Source organism: Manis javanica, chromosome 6 (assembly GCF_040802235.1).
Source record: "Manis javanica isolate MJ-LG chromosome 6, MJ_LKY, whole genome shotgun sequence".
In the NCBI taxonomy this organism is placed as follows: Eukaryota; Metazoa; Chordata; class Mammalia; order Pholidota; family Manidae; genus Manis; species Manis javanica.
This window is the reverse complement of record NC_133161.1, coordinates 20,737,657-20,762,141: the sequence shown is the minus strand read 5'-3', so window position 1 is coordinate 20,762,141 and position 24,485 is coordinate 20,737,657. Positions and strand designations below refer to the sequence as shown.

Genomic DNA, 24,485 nt, shown 5'->3' with positions numbered 1-24,485 from the left:
CAAAGGAATTTGCTATCTTCTTCCTCAGAACACACCCCAAACTGTTGGACAAGGAACTAACCTACATCATCACTTTATCACTTTCTGTATGGTTTTTGTCAAATCAGATGTCCACCAGTGTTACTAGGCTAGACAGGAAAGTCTAGTTGCTAAAAATATCCCCCAACAAGAGGCCCATATTGTTGATGTAATGGAAACGTTCTCTGTTTTTCAAGGAGGTAGTAAGCAAGTATTAGTATCCTAAAAAATAATGTTCAAGCATTTTCTCTTTTCAAACAAACCTTACCCAAATCACACTACCATAATCAATGTTCTGGATGGTGACTCCAAAGGGAGAGAGAAGAGCTATGTCCAGGACATCTTAGGCTGAGAAGTCATAGAGAGGAATGTTTAGGGGCATGACTTCTGGAGCCAGGCTTCCTGGACCCTGTCTATCACTCACCAGATGTACAGCAATGACCATGTTGCTCACTGGGCCTCAGTGTTTAAAATCTGTAAAATGGGGATAGTATTAGTCACTCTCTCTTTGGGTAGTTACTAGGATTAAAAGCACTAACATCTGTTAAACAATTAGAATAGTTGTTCCATATTCCATATGGAATAAAAAATATTCCATAAATGTTAGCAACAGATATGCATGGCAAATGCAGTAAATTTGTTATCTTGTTAGTAAAAACATGAAAGCCAAATAGCCAAGAAAGCAACTGAGCTTCACCAAAGGAAACCAAGTTCTTTTCTTGGCATTTCCATCAATTTTATGTATCACTGAGTACACCACATCCCTTCTCTAATTCACTTTCCTTATCTACACAACAATACACATGTACACCAAGAACGCCTGGAGTGGCTGTATGCTGGGTTTTGCTACCGTCAACAGCAAGCAAACTATTTAAATTTCTGTCTTTTCCTATCAGTATTATTAGGGTTCTCCAAAGAAACAGAACAGAGACACAGAGAGAGAAAGAGAGAGAGAGAGAGAGAGAGAGAGAGAGAGAGTGTGTGTGTGTGTGTGAGAGAGAATGACTGGGAGATTTAAGGACTTGGTTCAGATGGTTATGGGATTGGCAAATCCTCAATCAAGTAAAGCAGGCTGATGGTAGAGTTGATGTTGAAGTCCCCAGTCAGAATTCCTTTTTCCTGGGAAACAATCTTTTTCTCTTAGGGCCATCAAATTAATCAGATGAGGCCCACATGTATTATGGAAGAGAACTTGTTTTACTCAAAGTCTACTGAATTAAATGTTAAACTCATCTAAAAATATCTTCATGGCGACACCTAGACTGGTACTGTGACCCAGCTGAGCTGACACATTACACTATCCTTTCAAAAGAGATGGTGCTCAGTTGATTCCTTGCTGTGGGAAAGCCTCCAGACTGCATAGCAACCCCACTTTCTGAGATAAGATTAAAGGCAAGAAATTCAGATGGGGCACCCATTTCTTCATAGGTGAATTCTAAGTCAAATTTTAAGTCAGAAGAAAACCTTTAAAGCAGATAGAGAAGATGGCACTAGACAGAAGGATGAGTCAGGAGAGTGCATTCCAGTCCACAGAAAGGACAAGCCTTCAGCACAAGGGCTGTAAACCTAAAGCCTGTAAGGGCCAGGCAGATAAGACAAATGAGTTAAACAAATCAGGTGGGGGCTGCGTAGTGTACACAGTGCACAGCCTATCTGAAAGAGCTGCTCCTCAGCTTCTTGCCACGGAAGCCTCCAAGGTCAGTATTTTTCCTGCAACAGCCATGGTTCAGTGGAGGACTATGGACTTCAAGTTAGGCTGGAGGGGCCCTGTCTCCCAATTCTACCAATCCTTAGCAGCATGACCTCATGTAAGCTTAAACCTCTCTAGGCCCCTGCTTCACTCAGACTACAGAATGAGTGTGAATATTCAGGGAAAAGTGCCTAGAATGTGATGGTGTGTGCGTGTATGTACATATAAAGGTTATATAGATTATATGTAATACATTAGTTATTGTATTAGTTTTCTTTGCTTTTATGAATGATCATTATATAGCAATTACTATGTAGAAGGTACAGCTTCACACTCATTTAATCCTCACAACAACCCTCTGAGGCAGATATTTATTTTACAAATGAAGCACAGAGAGGTACACAATTTGGTCAAGGTCCTCAGCAGAGAATCCTAGAAGACTGTCAAAGAAATATAAAATAGTTAAGACTCATTATTAGATGCTACATTAGTTTCACTCCTTGAGCTACTGTAAGCCTTTTTCTTCCCTTTCAATCTAAAATTTGTCCCAAGTAGAGGTTATACTTGCTGCCTTAGTTCCCATTCAGTCCGTGGTTTCTTGCATGCCCCTTCCGTGACCATCACTCAAGGAACCTCTCTCTTAGAGGCACTAATGGCTCTGAGCCCACCAAGCCCCAGGCCCTCTCACCAGTCCTTAGCCCTAGCCTCACTTTAGCAGGACACTGCCAAGCACTTCCTTCTGCACTGACCACTACCTGCCTTCTAGGACTCCCGACTTCCTGGTCTCCCCCCACTCCTTAACTCCTCTCGGACGTCCAGCCGTAGGTCCCATCCATTCTTTCCTTTATTCTCTTACTCTCTCCTAACACTGGGCACACGGTCCGTGGAAAACATTCAGTGTACATCTCAGTGCCCAGCCTCTGTGCTTCCTCCCCAGGTGGTGACGACTGATGCCAACCTCTCTCTCTCTGCTCCAAGTCCAGCCAACAACTGTCGTGACTTCCACCTCCATCTGGCACCAGGATCTCTTGGTTCTTTAGCCCCCTCCCCTCCCCTCCACTTTACCCACCCACTGTAAGGACCTTCTTTTATCACCTGCTGCACTTCTGCAATAATAAATCCTGACATCCCTCTCTCTGACCACAACCTTCGATCCTCCGGCAACCCTTACCAATTACTTAGGATAACCAAGCCTAACAGTCCTAAAACCCAAATCCGATCCTCCCATTGTGTCCCCTGCTGAACTACCAGCACCAGCCCAGCTTCCCAGGCTGAAGCTTCCATGTTTACTTCTATTCCTCTCTCTCCTTCATCTTTGTTCCATATCCAACAAACCCCGAAACCCCAACACATTCACTATTCTTGAAGATCAACCCACGTCTCCCTTCTCTATCCAAATCACCATCATCTCTCACCTGGATTCCTCTCTCCAGTGCTCTCCTAGCCAGTTTTCCTGCTTCCAGTACTTTTTTCCCCAAAATCTATTCTCCAGCAGACAAAGTGGTGTATCTGAATACCAATCTAATTATGTCACCTTAGTGCTTACAATTCACAAATGTTACCCTATGTCTTTAAGAAAACAACCAGGTCCCCTGACATAGCTTCTGAATTTCTCGCTCCAGCTGTTGCCTCACCCCCATTCCAGCCACATATCATGTCCAGTTCTCTAGGTGTACCGTTTCTCTCTGGCCTCTGAGTCTTAGGATATTCTATCTCTCCTGCCTAGAATATGCCTTTTTTCACTTTATTTTGGCACTTGTCATTTGATTGTCATGTCCTTCCAGAGATTTTCCCTGCCCCCCCCGACTTGGTCAGGACCCCTGGATAGGCGTTCCTCTAGCAAATCAGCACTTTTCCCGGCACTACACTCAGCCCATGGTATGGAGTCTCCCTCACTAGCCTGTAGTTCTGTGGAGCAAGACTGTGGCTTGCTCACTTACCGCTGTGTTCCCTGGTAATGGAACACTGCATGTGTGGCCATGCAGCGCTGGCCCACAGGGATACTCAACAAGTATTGGATGAGTAAGTGAACATGCAGTTGATTCTTAGTCCACTCTCCCCCACCCTCCTAACTTTGTCCTTGGGATTCAGTTCCATATCTCAGTCACCTAATGGCCATCTTACCAGTATCTATACTGAATATATATGAAGTGGACAGGGCTCCGCTTCTCCCCACTCTGGACCTAGCACGGTACAAAGAATATAGGCATGGAAATCCGAGAGGCCTGCAATGCTCTGTTCTATATCCTATCAGCTGTACAACTTTAACAAATCTTCCTCTGAGCAGTTTTCTGATCACTGAATCAAGGACAAAATACCAACCTTACAGGATTAGGATAAGATTGAAATGCCTGGAAAATGGCACAGAAAAGTAACTGGCACCTGGGTCCAACAATCTGTAATTATTTTTGCTTCTACCACCCAACCCTGTAGTCCAGGCAGTTCCTAAATCCCATTTCTTAAATCTGCCTAGCGTCCTCCATTTTAATTGCCCTCTCACTTAGGCCTCTTGGCCTCCCTCCTGGACCATCACAGCCTCTTTACCGACCCCAAGCCACTCCACACACCAACAGCAGACAAGGCTCCCACAGGAGAGAGTCTATTGTTACTCTCCTGACAAAACTCTTCAACTGCTCCACAATGACTCAGGATTAAGTTTGAATGGTTCAGTTATATGGTATTCCCGGTCCTCCCAGATCTGACATCAGCAGATCTTTGCTGTCCTATTGTGTCATTAGTCATTTTTACACATGCAGTTGCCCAGCAACAACGAATCAGCTACTGCCCACTCTGTACACTGGTATTTCCCACCCCTCTCTTTGCCTTTGCTTATGTTTCCTTGAACCTGGACCTCTCCCTCTAAATCCTGAAGTCCAACACTACCTTTTTTTCAAGGGCTGGCTCAATTTCCCCTTAATCCAGGAAGGATTTCTTGATCACCCCAGCCACAGAAAATCTCTTTTTTCTACCAATCTGTAGTGTGTTTCTCTATGTTAGTACATTTATGTCACTCTCTCCATTTATTCTAATTTTATCTGTGCACAGAACCTTACTCTAAGCTCTTCAAGGGCAGCATCATTTCCAGACCCAAGCTATCATGCTCAGGCAAAGCAGCCAGGAAATGGCACTTTAATGTACAGACCTACAGAGTCCTACTCAGGAGTGTCGGCATCCGGGGTCTGCAGGCGGTCAGCTCAGCTTCTGATCAGCTCCTAGAGTAGTGTTAAGCATAGAGTGACACTCCACAAATAAATGTTAAATGAACTTCCCCACAAGGCGGATCAACTATTGTCTATAGGACAGAACGTCTATCCCAGTGAAATAAAACACAAAAGAAGATGTGAAGCCTTTTTTCTCCCACAATATATATATATTTAGAAATGCAGGCAATCTTCAAGCTCACTATCTTCCACAAGCAATACAGCTATTCTTATCAATAAATATGGCATATAATGCTTTGGTATATTTGGTATGTCAAAAGTACCCAATTTTAACATGTAAATAAGAATCATTCTTCAAAATAATCTCCTTTGGAGAATACAGAGGTATTCTAACAACATCCATAACCTTTTATAAACCTCAACTTTTTGAGAGCCACAACTTCCTTTGGTTAAAATAAAAGTCTTACATAGAATGAATATCTTTTCTCATTTGGCTTTGAACTGGCTGAGAATAAAAGAATTTCAGAAATAATTCTAGAATGAACTCCAATCTCCGCATGATTTCTCAGGGCTTTCATTTCCAAAATTCTATCATGTAAGCCACTTTATAAGTCATGTGGCTTATACAACAATTCTCATTTTTCTATGAAATTTTATTTTAATGGCCCTTTGGGCTCTAGCAACACCACATGTAACTCTGCTATAGTACTTGCAATTTGTAGTGTTACATCTTTAAATTTCATTTCTCTTTCTCAACTTTGTTTTCCTGGAGGGCCAGGTCCGTGGTGTACTCATTTTTGAATCTGCAGTACTGACTCTGGAAGGTGGTAGGTGTCTCATGTCACAGGTGATTCATGCTTACATGGATCAATGACTGAAGTCAGTTATTCGATCGAATTTAACTACTGGTTCCTTCCTATACTCACACAGGACAGAGAATATTAACACCTGTGAATAGTTTAGAAAGGATGGAAGGATTGTAGGCAATGGCAAACAAAAAGTTCTAAATGTGCCCTTGGCAAAGATGGCGCCACTGTAGCAAAAGTTTCATTCCTCCTGGCTAACCCAATTCTTTATGCAGGCAACATTTATTTGCATGTCTATGTGAGTTAAAATAAAATCACATTACTTCAGAGTCACACTTTATGGATGTGCTTCGTTTGTTTATTCAGTCCCCTGAAATAATACTGATGGGTCAAACCGAATTAGGTTAAATCACACATTAAAGAGGATTGTTAACAAAGGACCTAGTTGAATATCTAAAATTGTTACATGAAAAAGCCAAAAAGATCTGCCTGTTCAGCACTGCGTACCCTTCAGTGATTAGGAAGTGATCCACTTTTCAGGTATGATCCAGTCCTACCAACAGACATCAGTGTCTCCAGAATCTACACACTGCTCTTCCCAGACTGATCAAAGAAACACATCTATGTTTCCAAGAAAGTTCATTACAAGTGGATGACAACTTTGAGAAAAACTCTAAATAAAATTATAGACATGACTCTCACATTTGACATGTGACTCAAACATGACTCAAACATATTGTTATGGGCATAAGAAACACATTTTCATTTAACAGTTGTAAAAACCAGCATATTCTGGGAAGTCCATATCTAATGACTGGGGGGCTAAATAGAGTGTGTAAGGACCAAATCTTTTTAGATGACTGCTGAGAATTTGACTAAATATATAAGACATGAAAACAGAAATAACCAAAGATTTTAGAATTTTTCAGTTACAGTACAGTTTTTATCAAAGATAGAAAACAGTTCACATTCTCTTGAATCTAAAAGCAGCATGTAGTTGTTCTACCAGTAGAAGCTGAAGAAAGCAAGCTCAGTCATTCTGCGAGAGTCCTCGCCATTTCAAAAGCAGTTAAACCATGACCCCAAACTAACTAAATTCTCTGGCAATCTATTCTCAGAAGAAGGGGGTGAAAAGGCTTGGTGCTTAACTGAAGGATAAACAATGTAAATTATTTCAGTAATTGGCCCAAGAAGCTGCAGCAGACCACTGAGTGAACGACTTGGGGCATCTGTTAATGTCCTTGTCTATGACTTCCCTTGAGATGAACGTGTATATCATAGTTAACAGGCGCCCTTGATTTTTATAAGAATACTCCTGTACATCCCCACTGGAGAGCTACATGCTGCCATCTTTTGATCATGCCCAGTAGAGTGTAGAAGTTTTTTTATGGAAAAGCAAGATCAGTAAAAGTAAAATGCCCCACATTTCCTGTCAGAAGTGCCCTCAGTAACAAAAAGGGCAAAGACACCAACAGAGAGATTACAGTCCTCTCAGACATCATAAAGCAGGTAGATTCTAAATGGATAAGTGCGTGTTATACTTTTTTTGCAAGTGTGTTGCATGCTTATGTTACTATTTATTCTGAGACAGACTGATCATCAATGACCTTCTGGGTCACTGACTAGGGAAAAAGCTGACTATAAAAAAGAGTGGGAGAAAAATACGGGGTGGGGGGAGGGTTGCTTCCTTCCCCCCAGACCCCCTACTGCCTTGAGTGAAAGCAGACAGATGGCAGCCACCTTCCCCTTTAATTAGGAGGGGCAGCTCAGAAGGGGACAGCTCTGCTCACTTGGCACCATCTTTGACAAACCGTACTGATGGCTCTGCTTATTCACCCTTATTTCAAACTGTCCTCAACCTTTAATTTGTAAACTGAATCTCTGTACATTTAATTGTGAAAACTACAGCTCTGAGCAAAACACTACGCATAAAGAAAGCACTTGAAGATGTCTCCTGAATGAATAATTCACGGACATTCATACAGGGAGTCTGGAGTGTTTCAGATGAAATACAGACACCGCCAGTCTTCCCACATCACTTTGGGATAAAATGTGAATTCCCATGGCACAGAAGCCCTAACTCGAACTCACAGTATCCCATACTTGATGTAGAAGACCAAACCCTGATTTTTGCTTTCCAGTGCTGTACTACAATCGCGCTGCCTGCTTCTATCTTTACAGTGTGTTTCTGTTTAAGTTGAGAGAAGTCAAGAAAACTCTACATTAAAACAGTCCATTTTATGAGGAAGGATAATTTAATTAGAAATCACAAGACAGTCTGCATTTCTATTTGTTCTCCATTTTCAGAAACACAGAAATTTGTATTAAAAATTTATCAAGCCATGCAACATCTCCGAAGACAGGATCAGCATTAGAAACAAAAACAGAAGACAGGGGCCAAGTGTCAGAATTAGGCTGGTGTCAGAGAATCTCTGTATAGGTCATGAAGCCTCTAAATTATTCTCTGGAAGCTATTAAATACATCTTCTATAAATCTACAAGACATGAACCTTTCTAACATGAAGGGAAAGTTCAGTTTCTGTTGACAATGTTAGGTCTTTATACATCTGTCTCATTTTTATATTAAATCTTTTTTTCCCCTAAACATTACAAAGTAATTTGTATTCCTCAGCTCCTTCCCATTTCCTGACTGGTTTTTAAATTACAGCCTCTTGGTCCAGGGGCCATTCCCACCTAGTTTCTGCAGTTCCCACAAGGGGACTCTGTCTTCATACTCATCTCATGCCCACACCCTTCCGGCTTCCCAGTGGCTGTCAGGGCAGTGGGCTGGGGCTGTTTTGCTAGGTGTACTTCTGGCTGCACCACATAAAAACCTGGTCCCTATCATTGTCGCTTAATTAATGTCAAAGTCCTTGGACCTTTTTTTAAAAAAGGAACTTCTTGTTTCCTCACTGATTATAAATTTCAGTCTCTTACTATTTCTAACGAACAAGCCAGCACATTAGATACAGGAAGACAGAAAAGATAAAAGAAGCAATTAGCTATTTAACAAACTTCATATCCTGCTTCCCAATGAGGGGGAAAGAGACTTGGCACCTGCCCGATACTGAATGTCTAATAATGTTAGCAAGAAAAAACATGTAGGAGAGACTGACTAACAAAGAAACAAACAAAACTTACTTTGTTTTCCAGCACAGTAAGCAGGTTGGGGGTGAGATGAGGGTAATTCCTTCCTCGAGGCCCCTACTTTCGCTTTGAAAAAGCTGTGTCTGTGCTTGCATCCATGTTTGCTGTGGAACTCCACAAAGTGCTTGCACTTCTCAAGACACCCCAGGTTCACAGTTCACCTCAGAAGCTGAGGATCAGGAACCCCCAGGCCAGAACTGCAGTGACCTCTGGGTGCCACGTGGCACTGCTGCTGTTGTTAGCACACACGCACGCTCAGGACACACACGTTACCTCAGGAGCCAGGCCACCAGCAGACTGCCTGCCACTCGGATGAGCGTCCAGAGTCTCGAGCCTCTCGCATTCTCAGGTTCAAGGTTGGAAAATGCATTAAGACGAGAACCCGCAGTCAGCAGTACTCTGCGCCATGTACTTTTCTGGTACTTAAATGCCTATCTAAATGAAAGTAAAAGGTACAGAATTACAAAGAATATTTTACTAGTGATTGTCTCTGGCATCTGCTGTGTACTGGGTCACATCTTTCTCTCTAAAACTGCATTTAAGAATCCTAAATTTTCATTTCTCCTGTGAAACCTACAGAAAATCAATAAAAAACAGAGAAAAAGTATAATTCTACTTAAAAATGTAGCCCTTACTAAATCTCATCTGGTTAATTCTTTAAAATCCAAAAAGTAAAAACAACCACCACCCATATAAATTTGATGTTTGTTTTGAACATTACTTCATCTATGTACTGTCCCGCTCATAAAAACAAGCCTTCTTCCAGCAAAACGGGACACTTTGACCTTGTTTACTGCAGTGTTTTGAAACCGCTGTCTCATAACTCCTGACATCACTGCATGGGCACCTCACTGCTGCTGGCTGCACATGCTGCTACCCCGACATCTTCCATCGCCCCTGGCTGAACAAATACTCCACAGAACTGTAAGGATACTGGCCTTAGCGTTAAACCCACTGGACTCACAATACCTTCTGTAAATGTCACATCTCATATCTGATCACTTCTACAAGAAAATAAAAGCATCAAACATCTGATACTTTTTCAAGTCCCACACCCAGACCTAGTACAGACCATTCTTTCTTCTGACCCTCTCCCTGCCCAAGAGAAGGGTTTCCTTTCTCACAGACTGCTATACTGGCAAGAGTTTCTGCCACAGAGCTTTACTAATAGAAGATCCTGATCTACATCCTCCCAATAAAAAATGCCCAGAAGCTATCCTAGGGGATAATTTATTTTAGCATGTTTTAGACTTTTAGAAAGAGTATTATCACATTTTTAATTTTGATAAAGAGAGATTTATCCATTTTTTTTCTTTTGTGAAACATGCTTTTGGTGTCGTATCTAAGTGTGCATTTTTAAAGAAATCATTTTCCCCTATAAGTTTGACACATTTCCCTTCAATGTTCCTCAAACCTTATTCAAGATACACCAGAATCAAAGTAAAGATTGTTGTAACCCCTGGAGGCAAGTCACAATTAAATTTCTGGGAATATCTCCCATAACTCACCTCTTTAAATAAAATTAAATTCTGGTCCTGCAGTGGTAGTTCAATTTTACAGAGAAGCATAAAAACCCAAGTTAAACCTATCTGAAGTCAATTGGTAACATTCTTGTTCCTTTCCTGAAACAACTTACAAAACACTGAGTCTTTGAACTACAGTCACCATTAAATTACACAAAATACATATTTGAGCAATTACGGCCCTTGTTTGTCAAAGAGGAGTAAAAAAAAAAACATCCAGAGTTAACAAAATGAATTAACTCTAGCTAAAGAACTACTTATAAAGACTGTCCAAACATCATGCTGTTACTATGACAACTTCAAAATTGCTTGAGAAAATGTGAGAAATTTTAAGATCCATTATAAAACAAGTGTCACCCAGCCTGCTAGAAATTACTTTTGTTTATATCAGGCAGTAGACGAGCTAAATGGCCATTTACAATTCTGAGATATCAAGTTGTTACCTTTTCAGAGATGCTGTACTCTTCGTTCAGGTCATGAAAAGAGTAGTAAGTAAATGAACAGCTCTCTCAGTCATCGGAACCATTTTGATTTCAGTCCTGCAACTATACCACTCCCACGGTCTATTTAGTTGGTACATTATTTTTATAATGAAAGCAAAGTCTGATTCAATCCGAAAGGGAAGGGACAAAAAATCCCTAACAGTCTCTCGTTTCCAAGTACAAATAGGCGAGAACACACTCCAAGTTTTAGGCATCAATAATGAAACAGAAAAAGAAAACACATTTTTCTCTTAAAATTCCTGCTCTTAAGTATTTAGACTGATTTACACTTTACGTAATCCTGATGGCTCAATCAGGAAGTGAAAATTTTAAGTGCGTGTGTTATGCACAGTAGGAATCATGTGACCCAGAGCAAAGGAAATTATGCAGTAGACCAGCATACTAAGAAAAACTTACCAGCGGTTTAAAAATACTGCCTTTCGAATTCATCAAGCCATGAAAATACCATGGCTTTTGAGAAACAGTAATTTGTTTGGAAGCCTTGAAAATAAGCCCTCAGGACATTATAAAAAAATTATGAGATCAAAGCAATGCACAGTGAGAAATGAAAGTTTAATTACTAAAGGAACTGTTTCCCTGAAGATCGTATCCATTCAAGGTTTATTTTTAAAGGCTATTTTTCAATGTTATTTGAAGATCAGGTGCCATGTGTAATCAATTGTAATCAAAGTAAACATCGATTGCAGCAACGTATAAATACGTATATTTTATTTAATATGTAATACTGTGTTCCTGGAGCACAAAGATTTATCTGGACTCCACATAAGTTCTATAGATTTCAAGTGGTCCCTGTATCTTATTACAGCAAATACGTCAAGAGGACAATGTCAATGCCACAGAAATTTTCATCTGAGATATCAAAGCTTGTAACAGGGCCATTATTAAATAGTATCAGATTTATCCTTGTGTGATATGTAAGTTATGCCACAGATATCAGACCATGCTCACCCACTCTGGAAATCAAAAAGGGAACGACTGTTAAAACACTTTAGTAAGTATAAGAGATTGACATATGACTTTAGAAAAGCAGTACAGAAAATGTTTCAAGTAGTTTTTATGTAATAAAATACAGTATGTTAATATCAACATATTTTGAAATTCAAAAGGTTTGTCCTATGGCTGTTTTGTTTTTCAATGTGATTTCTGTTATTAATGGTAAGAAATAATTTATTAATACCAGTAATAAACAATTAAAATGACTAAGAATAGGTATTTGTGTCTCATAGTTATTACTTTTGTCACTTTAATGCTTTGTATGTTCAAAATGGTTTTCATATTTTTATTTTAGCCTTTTAAAAAATTTATACCACAGCTCTGGACACATGGCAGACAAAAATTAGTTCTGGGTAATTTTGACTACTAGCTCTTAAACATAAGAGTTAATGAGGCAAAAGAATGAAAGAAATTATTAGGCAGGACAGAAGTCATTCATAAGGGAAGCTAGAACAGTTAGGAAAGGTAAGAAGCACAAATTCTCCAAGGCAGAGCATTAAATAACACTGTGGTCATCTTATTAATCTTGGCATCATACTGGTTGACAATTAACAAAAGATGAACTAGTAACCAAGAAATGTCCCCAACAGATTCACAGCACAACCTAGTCTGTCACTTGCCTAGACCATAATTGAAACTAAATCTCAGAAAGTACATATCTCAACTCTCTAATTTGATAAATCAGGAAATTAGAGAATTTAAGAGACTTTCCTATGTTACAGAGATAGTTCACTGACAGCTAAAATGGGACCCTAAATTTCTGACTCTCCTAGCATAGGGCTCTTTCTCAGTATGTGCTGCCTAACATCTACAACCTGAGGTTTAACCAAGTCTCCCATCAGCTGAGCCCTGGTCCCTTATCTTAGTTGTGGATAACTGAAATAGGGTCAAGACAGGAGGGACTCACTCGACCACCTAGTCCCTACCCTTACAGCTCCTCTGACCTTTATTACTGCTGCTGTCTCCGTCTCCCACCAACCTGGGCTGAACATACTTTCTGAACTGGGAAGAGACAGGCCAAGTTCTGGGCTGAGGGGTAAAGCTTGAGATGGTATCAGTCCATCTTCCCAGCGCCTCCCTTCCACAAGTGTATCACAGCCTCCTCATTTTTTCCAGTGGGAAAATCAAGGCACTAAAATAAGGGAAAATACTTGTTTTGGTTCACATCACAGCTTTACTGGGATTCTGGACAAGCATGAGATCAAGATAATAGTCTAGAAAATATAAAATTAGCTCCTCCTTTATAACCTTCATCAAAATTAATTCTGTAAAAGGAAAAAAGAGAAAACAAGTAGGAGAAAGTATTTCTTAATTTGGGGTAGAAAAGAAGTTTTAGCTTTATGAAAGCAATAAAAAAAGCAACAAGAGGCAAGGCAATCTGGTTCATTCTGACTACATTAAAATGCAAAAGCCCTGTCCATTCAGAAGCAGCAGACAAAACTGAAAGGTAGGTAAAAAAAAATAAAACACTGGAAAGAGGATACTTTATTTTGTCTTATCTTTTTGTATATTTTATATTATTTATAACTGTATAAGGTAAGAGGTATTAACAAACTATTCGCCCCAAAATAAAAAAGGCCAACATGAGAAAGTGTTCAATTTCACTAGCAAACACCAAGATTTTTTTAAACAAATTCACAAAGATGGACAACAAAAAGAGTAAACCTAGTGAAGGGAAATGAGACAAGCATTTCACGATATCAGTATCTTCTTATAAGCCTTAAAACTGTCTTGACTCATAATATATCTTTACATATCTCCTAAAGAAACAACCATAGATATCACAGGAAGACAGTACAAGGACATATTTACAACAACGTGAAACTGGGAACAAAACTTCCAAAAGTAGAGGGGAGCATGTGACTAAATAAATTACAGTAAATTCACATGTTTAAATAGCATTTTTTGTAGAATACTTCATGATGTTGGAAATCACAAAATACTGCGTTAGGTGAAAATGCTGGATATAAAATTGTTTATAAATATGGTATCAATGCTGCGAGGAAAGAAAGAAAATTAGGAAGGGGAGAGGGAGGGAGGGACAGACAAAGGTGAAAGGGGTGCGTGGAGATGCTGATCTCTAAAAGAGAATGGAAAAGAATACATTGAAAAAGCTTAAAAGGAGCACACAGGGCATTTATAGACTTTGTTACTTCTTTACAATACTGAGATATTTGACATTTTCTGTAAGAAACATTATTTTTGTAATTTCAAAATATTATTTAAGCTAATTAATACCCTATATTTCGCAGTCATATAATTAAAATATTTAAACAAAAGAATGCTTATACTTTATTACATATAAAAAGTAATGCAACACAGTGTTATCTTAAATATGCAAACATTCACATTAAGACCAGGAGAATATGCATTAAGATGTTAACAGTGGTTGTCTAAACATAGTGCAATAGTATGTACTATTTTTTCTGTATCTTACAAGCTTTCTACAATGTCACATATTTTTTATGAGAAAAAAATTTAGTATCAGTTATAGGACCGACACATCAAAAGATGCTACTTGGACAGTTATATTTCAAAATACAGAATGTCACAGCCACTAAAATCTGCTCTATTACAAAGGGTTTATTTTATTTTTATTTTTTAGGAACCACTGGTATGCCTTCAGAAAACAGTAGGAATTGCTTGGTATGCAGGAAGTGAGAACTAATCATATTTCTTAGTTATCAAACTCTTTTCTCCATGTGGCAGTTCTGTGAGGGTCATACTGAAGCATATGGATCTTGACAGTAGTACAGTATTAGGAAAATGGCAGTTGGTAGGGGACGGGTAGTAAATGGCCAAGAGGAAGGCAGAAGTCCATGAAAACAAAGCATCAAATGAGGAGACTGAATACATCATTAGATCCAAAGTAACTGAAAGAAGGGTCTCTACTGGGTATTTATGTACCTGTGTTTATAGTAGCTTTATTCGTAATAGCTAAAAGGTGGAAGGAAGCCAGTGTCCACCAACAGATGAATGGATAAACAAAATGTGGTTTACACAAACAGTGGAGAATCATTCAGCCTTTAAAAGGAAGGAAATTCTGATACATGCTACGGCATGGAAGAACTCTGAGTACATACATTACTGTTGAGGGAAATAAGCCAGTCACAATAAGACAAATACTGTGTGAGTTCACATACGTAAGGCATGTAGAGTAGTCAGATTCATAAAGGCACAAAGTCGAATGGTGCTTGCTAGGGGCTGGGGAGAAGGGGATGGGAAGTTAGTGTTTAATAGGCACAGAGTTTCAGTGTTGCAAAATGACAGTTCTGGAAATGGATAGCGGTGATGTCTCTTCAGTAATGTGACTGTATTTAATGCCACTGAACTGTATACCTAAAAATGGTTAAGATTGTAACTTGTATGTTGGATTTTACTACAATTAAAAATCACACACACACACACACACACATACCTCTCTGTGGGTTTCTGAGCCCCTGTCATTATAGCCAGCTTGAAAAATTCCCCACAACTAGGAAAGAACCTCCAAGTCCAAGCAACATGATGACATATTCTCATTGGCTAACAGGAAAAAAGATAACAACGAGGGAAACCCTGAGTGTCCCAAAAATGTGCTCTATCTTTACTGCACACTATTAACACAGACTTAAGAATCTGAGAGCTGAACCAAGGCTCTTAAGGAGAGCTCTCCCAGTGACAGAGACACCCAGACAGCTTGCCCAGGCTCACTCAGTAATGCTGGGTTTGAAGACAAACTCCTGAGGCATAGTTATGTTTTGTCTTGTTTTTAAGTTTTTTTTTAATGGGAAGCTTGTTAAAGGTAAGAAGCATAGCATAATTGGAATGTTCTTTCTACAAATCATCTGATTGTGTTCAAAAAATATTTCTGAGTACATAGCACATACTATACACTCTATACCAGACACTGGGTTAGGTAGGCACTAGAAGGATGTCATCATCCCTCCCTCATCAAAATAGCAATTATGACTGAAAGGAGGTCAGGTGCTACTGGAACCTAGAGGATGGGGTTTCAATCTGGTCTAGATTGGTCAAGGATGGAAACCTGTAAGAAGTAACATTTTTAATAATAGTGACAATTATTATCACTGTAGCAAGCTTGATTGATCATTGCTATTGAGCAGAGTTGTAAGCACTTTCCATGCATAAATGAATTTAATTTTCACTATAATCTTATAAAGCAGGAGTTCAGAGATGAGAAAACTAAGGACAGGCCACTCAGCTCTGACATGGTGGAGACAGGCCAGGCTGAATGCTTGTGCAGAATTTGCTTGTAGGGGAACCCAAACTAAGGTAAGACAGGGATGTAACTAAAGGATCAGAGAACTCAGGGAAGAGCTGAACAAGACAAGGGCAGTACAGAGAGGGGTACTGCAGATGGGAGAGGCTGCAGCTGGGAAGCATGAGCAGGTAGAAGGGGGCAAAAGGATGGGAGGGATATGAAGCCCAAGATCAGAACTTTGGAGGGTAGGAGAAGCTGATATCCAGTCGGTATTTTCATTAAGTTCTGTTGTGTGCGGTGGCAAATTACTCTCTTTTCCATCTCCCCAGGAATTCTAGTGCTTTGATGACTTGTTTATACACAGGGTGAGAACACAAACTCTGTAGAAGCCCCAGGCAACTTGGATACAGAATATTACAGAAATGGGTAAAAGCTTAAGCAGAGAAGTGACATGGCATGGATGTTGTTTGGAAGTGTCATTTTGAATGCAGCCAGGAGAAAGGACCAGAGAACGACACCAAAAGCAACCAAACACATGTATTTGAGAACTGTTGATATATAGATTTTTTACTAGATTTGCTTTCTTTGTGGATTGGGAAGATGAGGAGAAAAAAGGATCAGTAAGTCAGAGGTTTCACACTTAGCCAACTTGGATCAGTTTGAAATCTGTTGGATGTGAAAGATGGCGGTGTGAGAGGTGAGACAGAGGCTTCCTCCTAAAACCACATATAATACGAAAATATAATTAATACAACTAACCCTGAGAGAGCAACAGGAAAGACGACTGTGCCAGACTGCATACACCTGGAGAAAAGAGCAGACCTCATGGAACAGGGTAACGTACCAAAGCTGTGCCCTGGAGGAACCCAAACCCTTCCCTGACCCTAGCTCACCGGTAGGATTAAGAAAAACTGAGCAGGGAGGGAGTGGAAGCCTGGGACCACTGAATACCTAGCTCTGGAGATCTGCTCTGGGAGCACAAACCTACATTTCATGGTGCTTTCATCATACTCTTGTGATTACAGGGTTGTAAAGCTGGGACAGGCGGAGTTCCTGGGGAGACTGGGATTCCGGCCACTTGTGGAAAGCAGGGATCCATATTCGGCTGCTCTGGGACAAAAGCTTATACCTGTGTGCTCGGCCCACTGGTTCAGGCAGTGGAGGCAGGCATAGCAGCCGGGAAGCAGGAAACAACTCCTTCTTCCCCCCAGGCACCAATACCACTACCCTGCTAACCCCAACATTGCTTCAGGGGCTGAGCAGCTCCAGAGAGTAGAGCTTCTGGACACTAGAGGGCGCCATATACAAATATGAAATGCCAAAGGAACCTGGTCCAGAGTAAAAGTATTAATACAACCCCCAAGAAAGATTTAAATGACATGGACCTTGTGATTCTTCCTGAAAGGGAGTTCAAAATAAAAATCATTAGCATGCTAATGGAGGTACGGAAAGATATCCAAGAACTCAGGAATGAATTCTGGTCGGACAGCCAATCGTTGAAGAACACAGTGGAGGGTATTAAAAGCAGGTTGGATACGGTGGAGGAGATGATAAATGAAATAGAAACCAGAGAAGAGGAATACAAAGAAGCTGAGGCACAGAGAGAAAAAAGGATCTCTAAAAATGAAATCTGTTGGATGTGAGATACCAGCAAGGAATCAAAGTGGAAACTTCCAGTTGGCATCTGAATATAAAAAGCATGGAACTTTGAGACAGATTGAGAAAACATGCAAAGGCAAATAAGGAGAAAAGAATAGACAAAGGGCAGGGCAGCATCTTGGAAGCCCAAGAGGAGAGTACATCATATGCTGTCACTGCTGAGAGGTCACGGGAGAAAAGGATCCAAATATATCTGACAAAAGTGGCAACAGTGTAGGAAGGCAATTACCACCTTTGGCCAGAGCAGCACCAAGTGTGATCACAGGTGCAAAAGCTAGACTGGAGTAGCCTGAGGAGGGGGCAGGAGTGAGGAAATGGAGGCAGCAAATACAGAAAATTCTTCCAAGAAGTGGTGAATGGAGAGGTAACCAAAAAGTAAGGCAACAATGGTGTGTGTGTGCAAGTGTGTCTGTGTGTGCGTGTGTGTGTAAGAACTCCACTCTGGGAAACAAGGCAGTGCAGATGAAGCGTGTTGACTTAGGGTGAGAACCTGAAGCTGTTCACCTTTGGCTTCTACTACTTCTGGGGCATGGGAGGGGTGGCCAGCTTGGAGAGAGAGAGAGGTGGACCAATGAGAACGGGTGACGTGGGCAGAAGCTGTCAGGGATGGCAGGGAGCAACCATCACATCACACAGTAGAAAATTACCTTGTAAGAAAATGTCTTTCTCCTGTATGTCAAATCAGGAGAGCCATATGCCAATATTTGGAGCATGCATGGTATTTATTCTGTGGTATTTATCAAACAATGCCGAGAACATAAACAAAAACTCAATTACACTGAGCAGATGTCATGAGAAGTGTGAACTTCAATACAGTAAGATGAAGTAAATCAGCTGTAATAATACCAATTTTCCTCAGGCCTTAACCACATATGGACACCAGAGACAAATGCTTCATACAGAATATGTGCCATCCTGTGACAATGTGTAGAAAGCTCAAACTTTATTCTATAGTCAAACCCAGTTTTATAGGTATAACCAAAACATCATACTTCAACTGGAATGATATCGTTAATAGTACATTAGCAACCTTCACATTTGTTCTGAGCTGGATTCTGCTTTCGGGTATGGTCAACCCTGCTAAATATGCACACAGGATTACAGTGAGGGTCAGACATATCCCTCCCTCCTAAGCATGGGTGGGAAAAGGGCCTGTTACCATCACCTCTTCCAGACTAGCTCCAGCTTCTCCTCTGGTCAGAAATTTGCTAGAGAAAGTAAAAACGGATTGGAGCTTAGCACAACCCTACAAGTCTGAACATGTGCTATGCTAGGGAAGGTGGTATTTCAAGTGTGTGGATGTTGCATTTTACTTGAGCTCAGTGAGCAAAGTAGGAGACGAGGAAGGTGTGAGCTTAAAGAATATCATTGCTTGTAAAGTCTTTTTGTAGAGACAAAAGTAATTCTAGCACTAATACAAAGCATGTCTTGCATTCTCAGGGTATACTTCTTCCAAGAAACTCAAAAGAAATCCTTTAATTCGACATCCTTTTGGGAGAGAATGGGCATTAATAGTAAAACCTGACCAATTCAATCAACTAGGGAATCTATTATGAATAGTGGGATACCTGAATCATAGGATAGTGCAAAACACACTTTTGCTTTTTAGTTTCTTCTTTAAAGAGTATTTCCTTTTTTGGTGTGCTGTTATTATTAATGTTGCTACTGGCCAATAGTTCAATAGTTTTCTCTCTGATTGCCCAGCTCTAAAAGTCTTTTGCCTTCTTTAAACGTGAGGCAGGCACCCTTATTCTCTCGGTTTCAAAGAGAAGCAGAGAGGAGCTAGTTCCTTTGCCTAGAGGACGAGCAGAGCTAGTACCCTGACCAGGCAGTCCGCCATCAGAACCGTGCTCTCAACTACTTCACTACACTGCCATACCATGAAACATGAATCCCAAAATTTAGGGTGTTAAAAAGAAATGATCACCATTTATTCTATCTTTCTAATGATTTTGTTGTTGACCTTTCGGTTTTCAAATCAAGGAATCCTTTATAAGAAAATGTGTTTTGTTTTGTTTTTACTGTATTTAAGTATAAACGCTAAGTAAAAACTGTTTACAAAAACCTTCCCAAGTAGAGATTCTACTCACAGACAAAATTTGCTTCAAGTCAGCAGATCTACTTTTGCATACAATATGCGTAAGTTTATTACAACAATTCCTTCTTCTCAGGCTTCTTTACATTACGAAAAATTTCCTGTTAAGAGTAACATTTTTTCCCTCTGACCCACATTTAATTATAATGAGTTCCCATCAGTCATTCTGAATCCATGTATATCCAAATTTTCAAATAAGAAAACTACAGTTCAAATATTTAGTTCTCTTGAAGTTGCCTCCGGCCTCAGGCTGGATCTCACAAACGTCACGGTGTATTTCTGTGCAGATAAGAACTTTACATTTAACATAGGAATGTTGGAACTTTTAGAGGCCTCAGCTGGGTTGGCTTTATAAAATGAGCAAAAAGTGGCCCCCATATAGCTTCTGTCAATGACCTTTGATGCAAATGTTCCATGATATATAAGCTCAAGATGGCCAGTCACTTGAGACTTATTAAGATTGACTAATATGAACTGTTATTTCCTAGACTGAAGTGCATTATACAAACATTCTTTAGGTTCCTTTGAAACAGACCTACACATATATGGACAACTGATTTCAACAAAGGTGCCAAAACAATTCAGTGAGAAAAGGAAAATCTTTTCAACAATCTCACTGGAACAACTGGGAAAATTTGCTAAAAAATTAACCTTGACCTCTATCTTACCTAATCCATAAAAATTAATTTGAGATAGATCATAGACCCAAAGCATAAAAGTCAAAATTATTAGGCTTTTAAATAAAACACAAAAGGATATCATCACAACCTTGGGGAAGCAGATTACTTAGGAAACAAAAGGTATAGTGATAATATAGGGGGAATAATTTGATTGATGGATTTACTTCAAAATTAAAACCTGCTCATCAAAAGACATTTTTAAGAAAATGAAAGGTAAGCCACAGACTGGGAGAATGTATTTGCATTATAAATTTCTGACAAGAGAATTTGACCCAGAATATGTATGTGTGTATATATATATATATATGTATAATTCCTACTGATCAATAATAGTAAGACAATCTAATTTAAAAATGGCCAAAGAAAATTAAACACAGGTAAGAGATGGAACAGATACTTCAAAAAGGAAGATAATACAAAGGGCCAATAAGAACATGTTAGTTATCCAGGAGATATAAATTAAAAATCATGAGAGATGGCTTCATATCCAGTAGAATGGCTAAAACTAGAAAAACTAACAACATACAAATGCTGAGAAGGTACTGGAGCATCTGGAACTCCAATCCAAACTACTCTGGAAAGCTACTTGGAAGTTTCTTATAAAAATAAACATAGACCAGCAATTAAGCCTAAATCTAAGAAGGAATCAGAGTGAGAGAGAATATCCACAGCAGCTTAATATTCATAAAAGCAAAAGCCTATTGGAAACAATCCAAACATCAGCAGGAAAATGGACCCACAAATTGCGTCTATTTAACAGACTACTACCCAGCTATAAAAAAGAATGCTCGATACAATATCATAAAACCATGGAGTAAAAGAAGCCAGACACAAAAGAGAACATGCTCTATGATTCCATTTGTATGAAGCTCAAGAACAGAAAAAAAATACCCTACAGTTACAGAAATCAGGAAGTATTTGCCAGTGGGGATGGAGACTGACTGGATGGGGGGATGAGAAAACCTGGGTGACAGAAATGTTCTATATGTTAACTTGGGTTTGGTTACACGAGCATACTTAAGGTCAGTATATTCTACTGCATGTAAAGTTTATATCAACTAGAAAGGAGGGCCAGCAGGACTCCCTGACTTTTTTGACAGCCCCAGGTCCTCCTGCAGAATGTGATTTGGTTTAAACTCTTTGACCCTATCAAACAGGGGCTGTACCTGAGTTACTTTCAGTTTGACAACTATCATGGCTGCCTCATTTCTTTGGGAGTATCCATGCAGGGTATTTTCTCCAGAGTAAAAGGAGGAACTTGCTGGTTTTCCTCTCATCCAGCAGTAATAGCCAATCAATATTCCACGTCCCAGAACCCAAGCAGAAGTGTTCTAAATTATTACAGTCATACAGTGTCCTTTTTAAGGCCCATCATTTTTTCAGTAGACAAATGACAACCTGCACATCACATATTTCTTCCTTCTAGTATGTTATGGGGATGGATGAGAGACAGTGGATTTGGGAAGAAGGGCATCTGGGACAGGCTGATGGTCTTCCTTCTGGACAATGAAATTACCAGCATCTTCTGCCTGAGAGCTCACATCTTCGGAGCTCAGGATATCTCAGTACTTCCCATATCTGCTTCCAGAGGCATGGCCTCAGAAGGCATGCTCTTTGATCTAGGACTGTCCAGAAGGCTCTAAGCTGGTAAACAGCTTACAGGATACAAAGATCAGATACCAGAGGATCTTTATTATCTTCAATTGCCCCTAAGCCACTACACAAATAATAATAAATATCCAACAGTACTACTTTGCAAATTTTAGAGATACTTTTGGGGCTCCCAGTATTATACTAGAAATCAGGGTAGGCCTGAGAAGATTCTGCTTTAGGTTCAATCACGTTGGGGAAACTGGCCCTAACTGGATCTAGGGAAGATCTCCAGAAATTTTCCACAAGGAAACAGCTAGTTTTCCCAAGTGAAATGAGAGTATGGTAAGATTAGAAATATTAATTCAGAGTTTCTTCTGAGACACAAATGGATACCACTGTCTCAGGGAAGTTAGAAGACTCATTAGTTAACATCTAATTCTTCCTATCTTCATAATAACTACTATACATTTGAGGAACTATGTAACAAATATGAGAAAGGGATGACTGATACACATTTGGAATTTTTTCAAAGGAAATGGAAAGGGAGAATATGAGATGCTTCTTTGATGTAGAAAGGGAAGTATGGTGATCCATCCACAAGGGAATAAAAGCTATAGAAATGAAAGAAGAGATTCTCTCAGAAACTCTTGTTCCAAAGGGTGGAGAAGAAATTAAAAAGTAAGCATATCTACATCTATATTTGTATTAAGTAAGATAAGGAATTACTGCTACCATTACTTTCATGAATTTTTTTAAATGATTAAGCTGGATGTTTTACAAGATGTATCTTTTCTTCTAGCAATAAAGCTAGAAGAGCCTCTGAGAGGTCTCTGTGATTAATGACTACAGCCTCCATGGCCGGAAAGCACATCTTTGTCTAGTAACATCAGCTCATTGTTTCTATTTTGAGGGTTAGTTTTCCCAAACCCCAATACTCACTGCAGTTACTGTGTCCCCATCTAACCTTTTCCCTGGCTAAAGGCATTTCTGATTTAATTCTTCAGACATATTTCTGACATGTCAACAAATGAAAGAACTTCCCATTTGTTATGGACTGATTGTGTCCCCCCAAAGTCATGCCAAAAATCTCAATTTGATGGTATTAGGAGGTGAAGCCCTCATGTATGTGATTAGTTCCCTTATAAAACAGACCCAGAGGGCTCTCTTCCTCCTCCCACCAGATGAGGACACAGCAAGACGATGGCTGTCTATGAAATGAGGACTAAACTTCTGTTGTTTACAAACCACCCACCCAGCATGGTACTTGGTAATAGTAGCCTAAACTAAAACACCATTTCAAAATGGTGCTCAGGGCACAAGGAAGATTTCATTATAGTTACAAAAAAGTATATATACCAACTACAATAAAAAGACTATTAGGGGCCTGAGAAATTTCAACATATGTCTAGAAGCCAAAAATGATGAATAAGTACTGGCTGATGAAGCTGAGCAGAGGTAACTTACAGCCCAGAAAGTTCTCAGAGAGTTGCTGCTAAGGAGAGAGATAACTGGTTTACCCAGTGAAACACCAAAGAAGCTCTAGACTCAGAAAAGTAAGTACAATATGGATAGAAAGACAAGAAGGGTAGAAAGGAGAAGATTAACGGACAGGTGCAATCTACAACTGTTCCTTCCATGCCTAATTCCTGTCTTTATCAGAAACAACAAACATGATAGAACTCCAAGGAAAAACTAAAAATTTTAAAAGGGAGATGATTCTCCAAAAAAATTAAACAAAATGTCTGGTGAGGACAAACAGTCAGTGTGCTTCTCTGAGAACGCCGAAGTCAAGCCTCCTTCAACGCGGACGTGGTCTGGCTCCCCAGCACGAGGCTGGCTCTGTGCCACCAGGGCGAACCTGTCTGTGGCAGATGCATCCACACACACGGAGCCTGGTTGGCCGCAGTGCTGCTTCATCTCTGTGGGAGTGAAGGGCCAAGGAAGGGCACGCACAGTGCAACATAAAAGTGGAAAACCAAGATCAACAACAACAACAAACCCCAGAAGGAACAGAAAATTTAAGGGAGTGAAGATATTCTACAAAGAAATCAATAAACAACTTTTATCAGTGTCCCCAGAAGTATCTGAGAAGTAATAATTATATAACATAACAAGAAACAACAATCAAAGAGAAAGATCTACAGAATTTAAGATGTGGCCCCAAACGACAAGTATTAGTGGAATATGACATGCACCTGCCTGGGTATCCTGACCCCCCCCCCAGCTCTGACTCTGATGATTTAATTCTGTGACACAGACAATACTTACCTACAGCACAGTCAGAAATTTAAAATGGACATGTTCATGGTGAGAAGACATAATGCCTCATTGTTCAAGAAAACTTGTGTCTGTTTTTAACTCCTCTGCTGACTTGCAGGATGACCTTCTCTCATTACCTGTCTGTCCTTTCCTA

At 39.8% G+C, this 24,485-nt stretch overlaps 1 long non-coding RNA gene across 16 annotated transcripts in view; it reads right to left on the bottom strand.

Moving 5' to 3' along the window:
- The window catches only part of LOC108392288 (uncharacterized), a 244,974-nt gene that overhangs the window by 66,496 nt on the left and 153,993 nt on the right, over positions 1-24,485 (bottom strand). For 8 of the 16 annotated variants that reach the window (XR_012132113.1, XR_012132115.1, XR_012132116.1 and 5 more), the window contains one exon: positions 5,987-24,485. This is a non-coding gene — a long non-coding RNA (uncharacterized lncRNA). The other 8 variants (XR_012132112.1, XR_012132114.1, XR_012132126.1 and 5 more) reach the window with 6 other exon arrangements.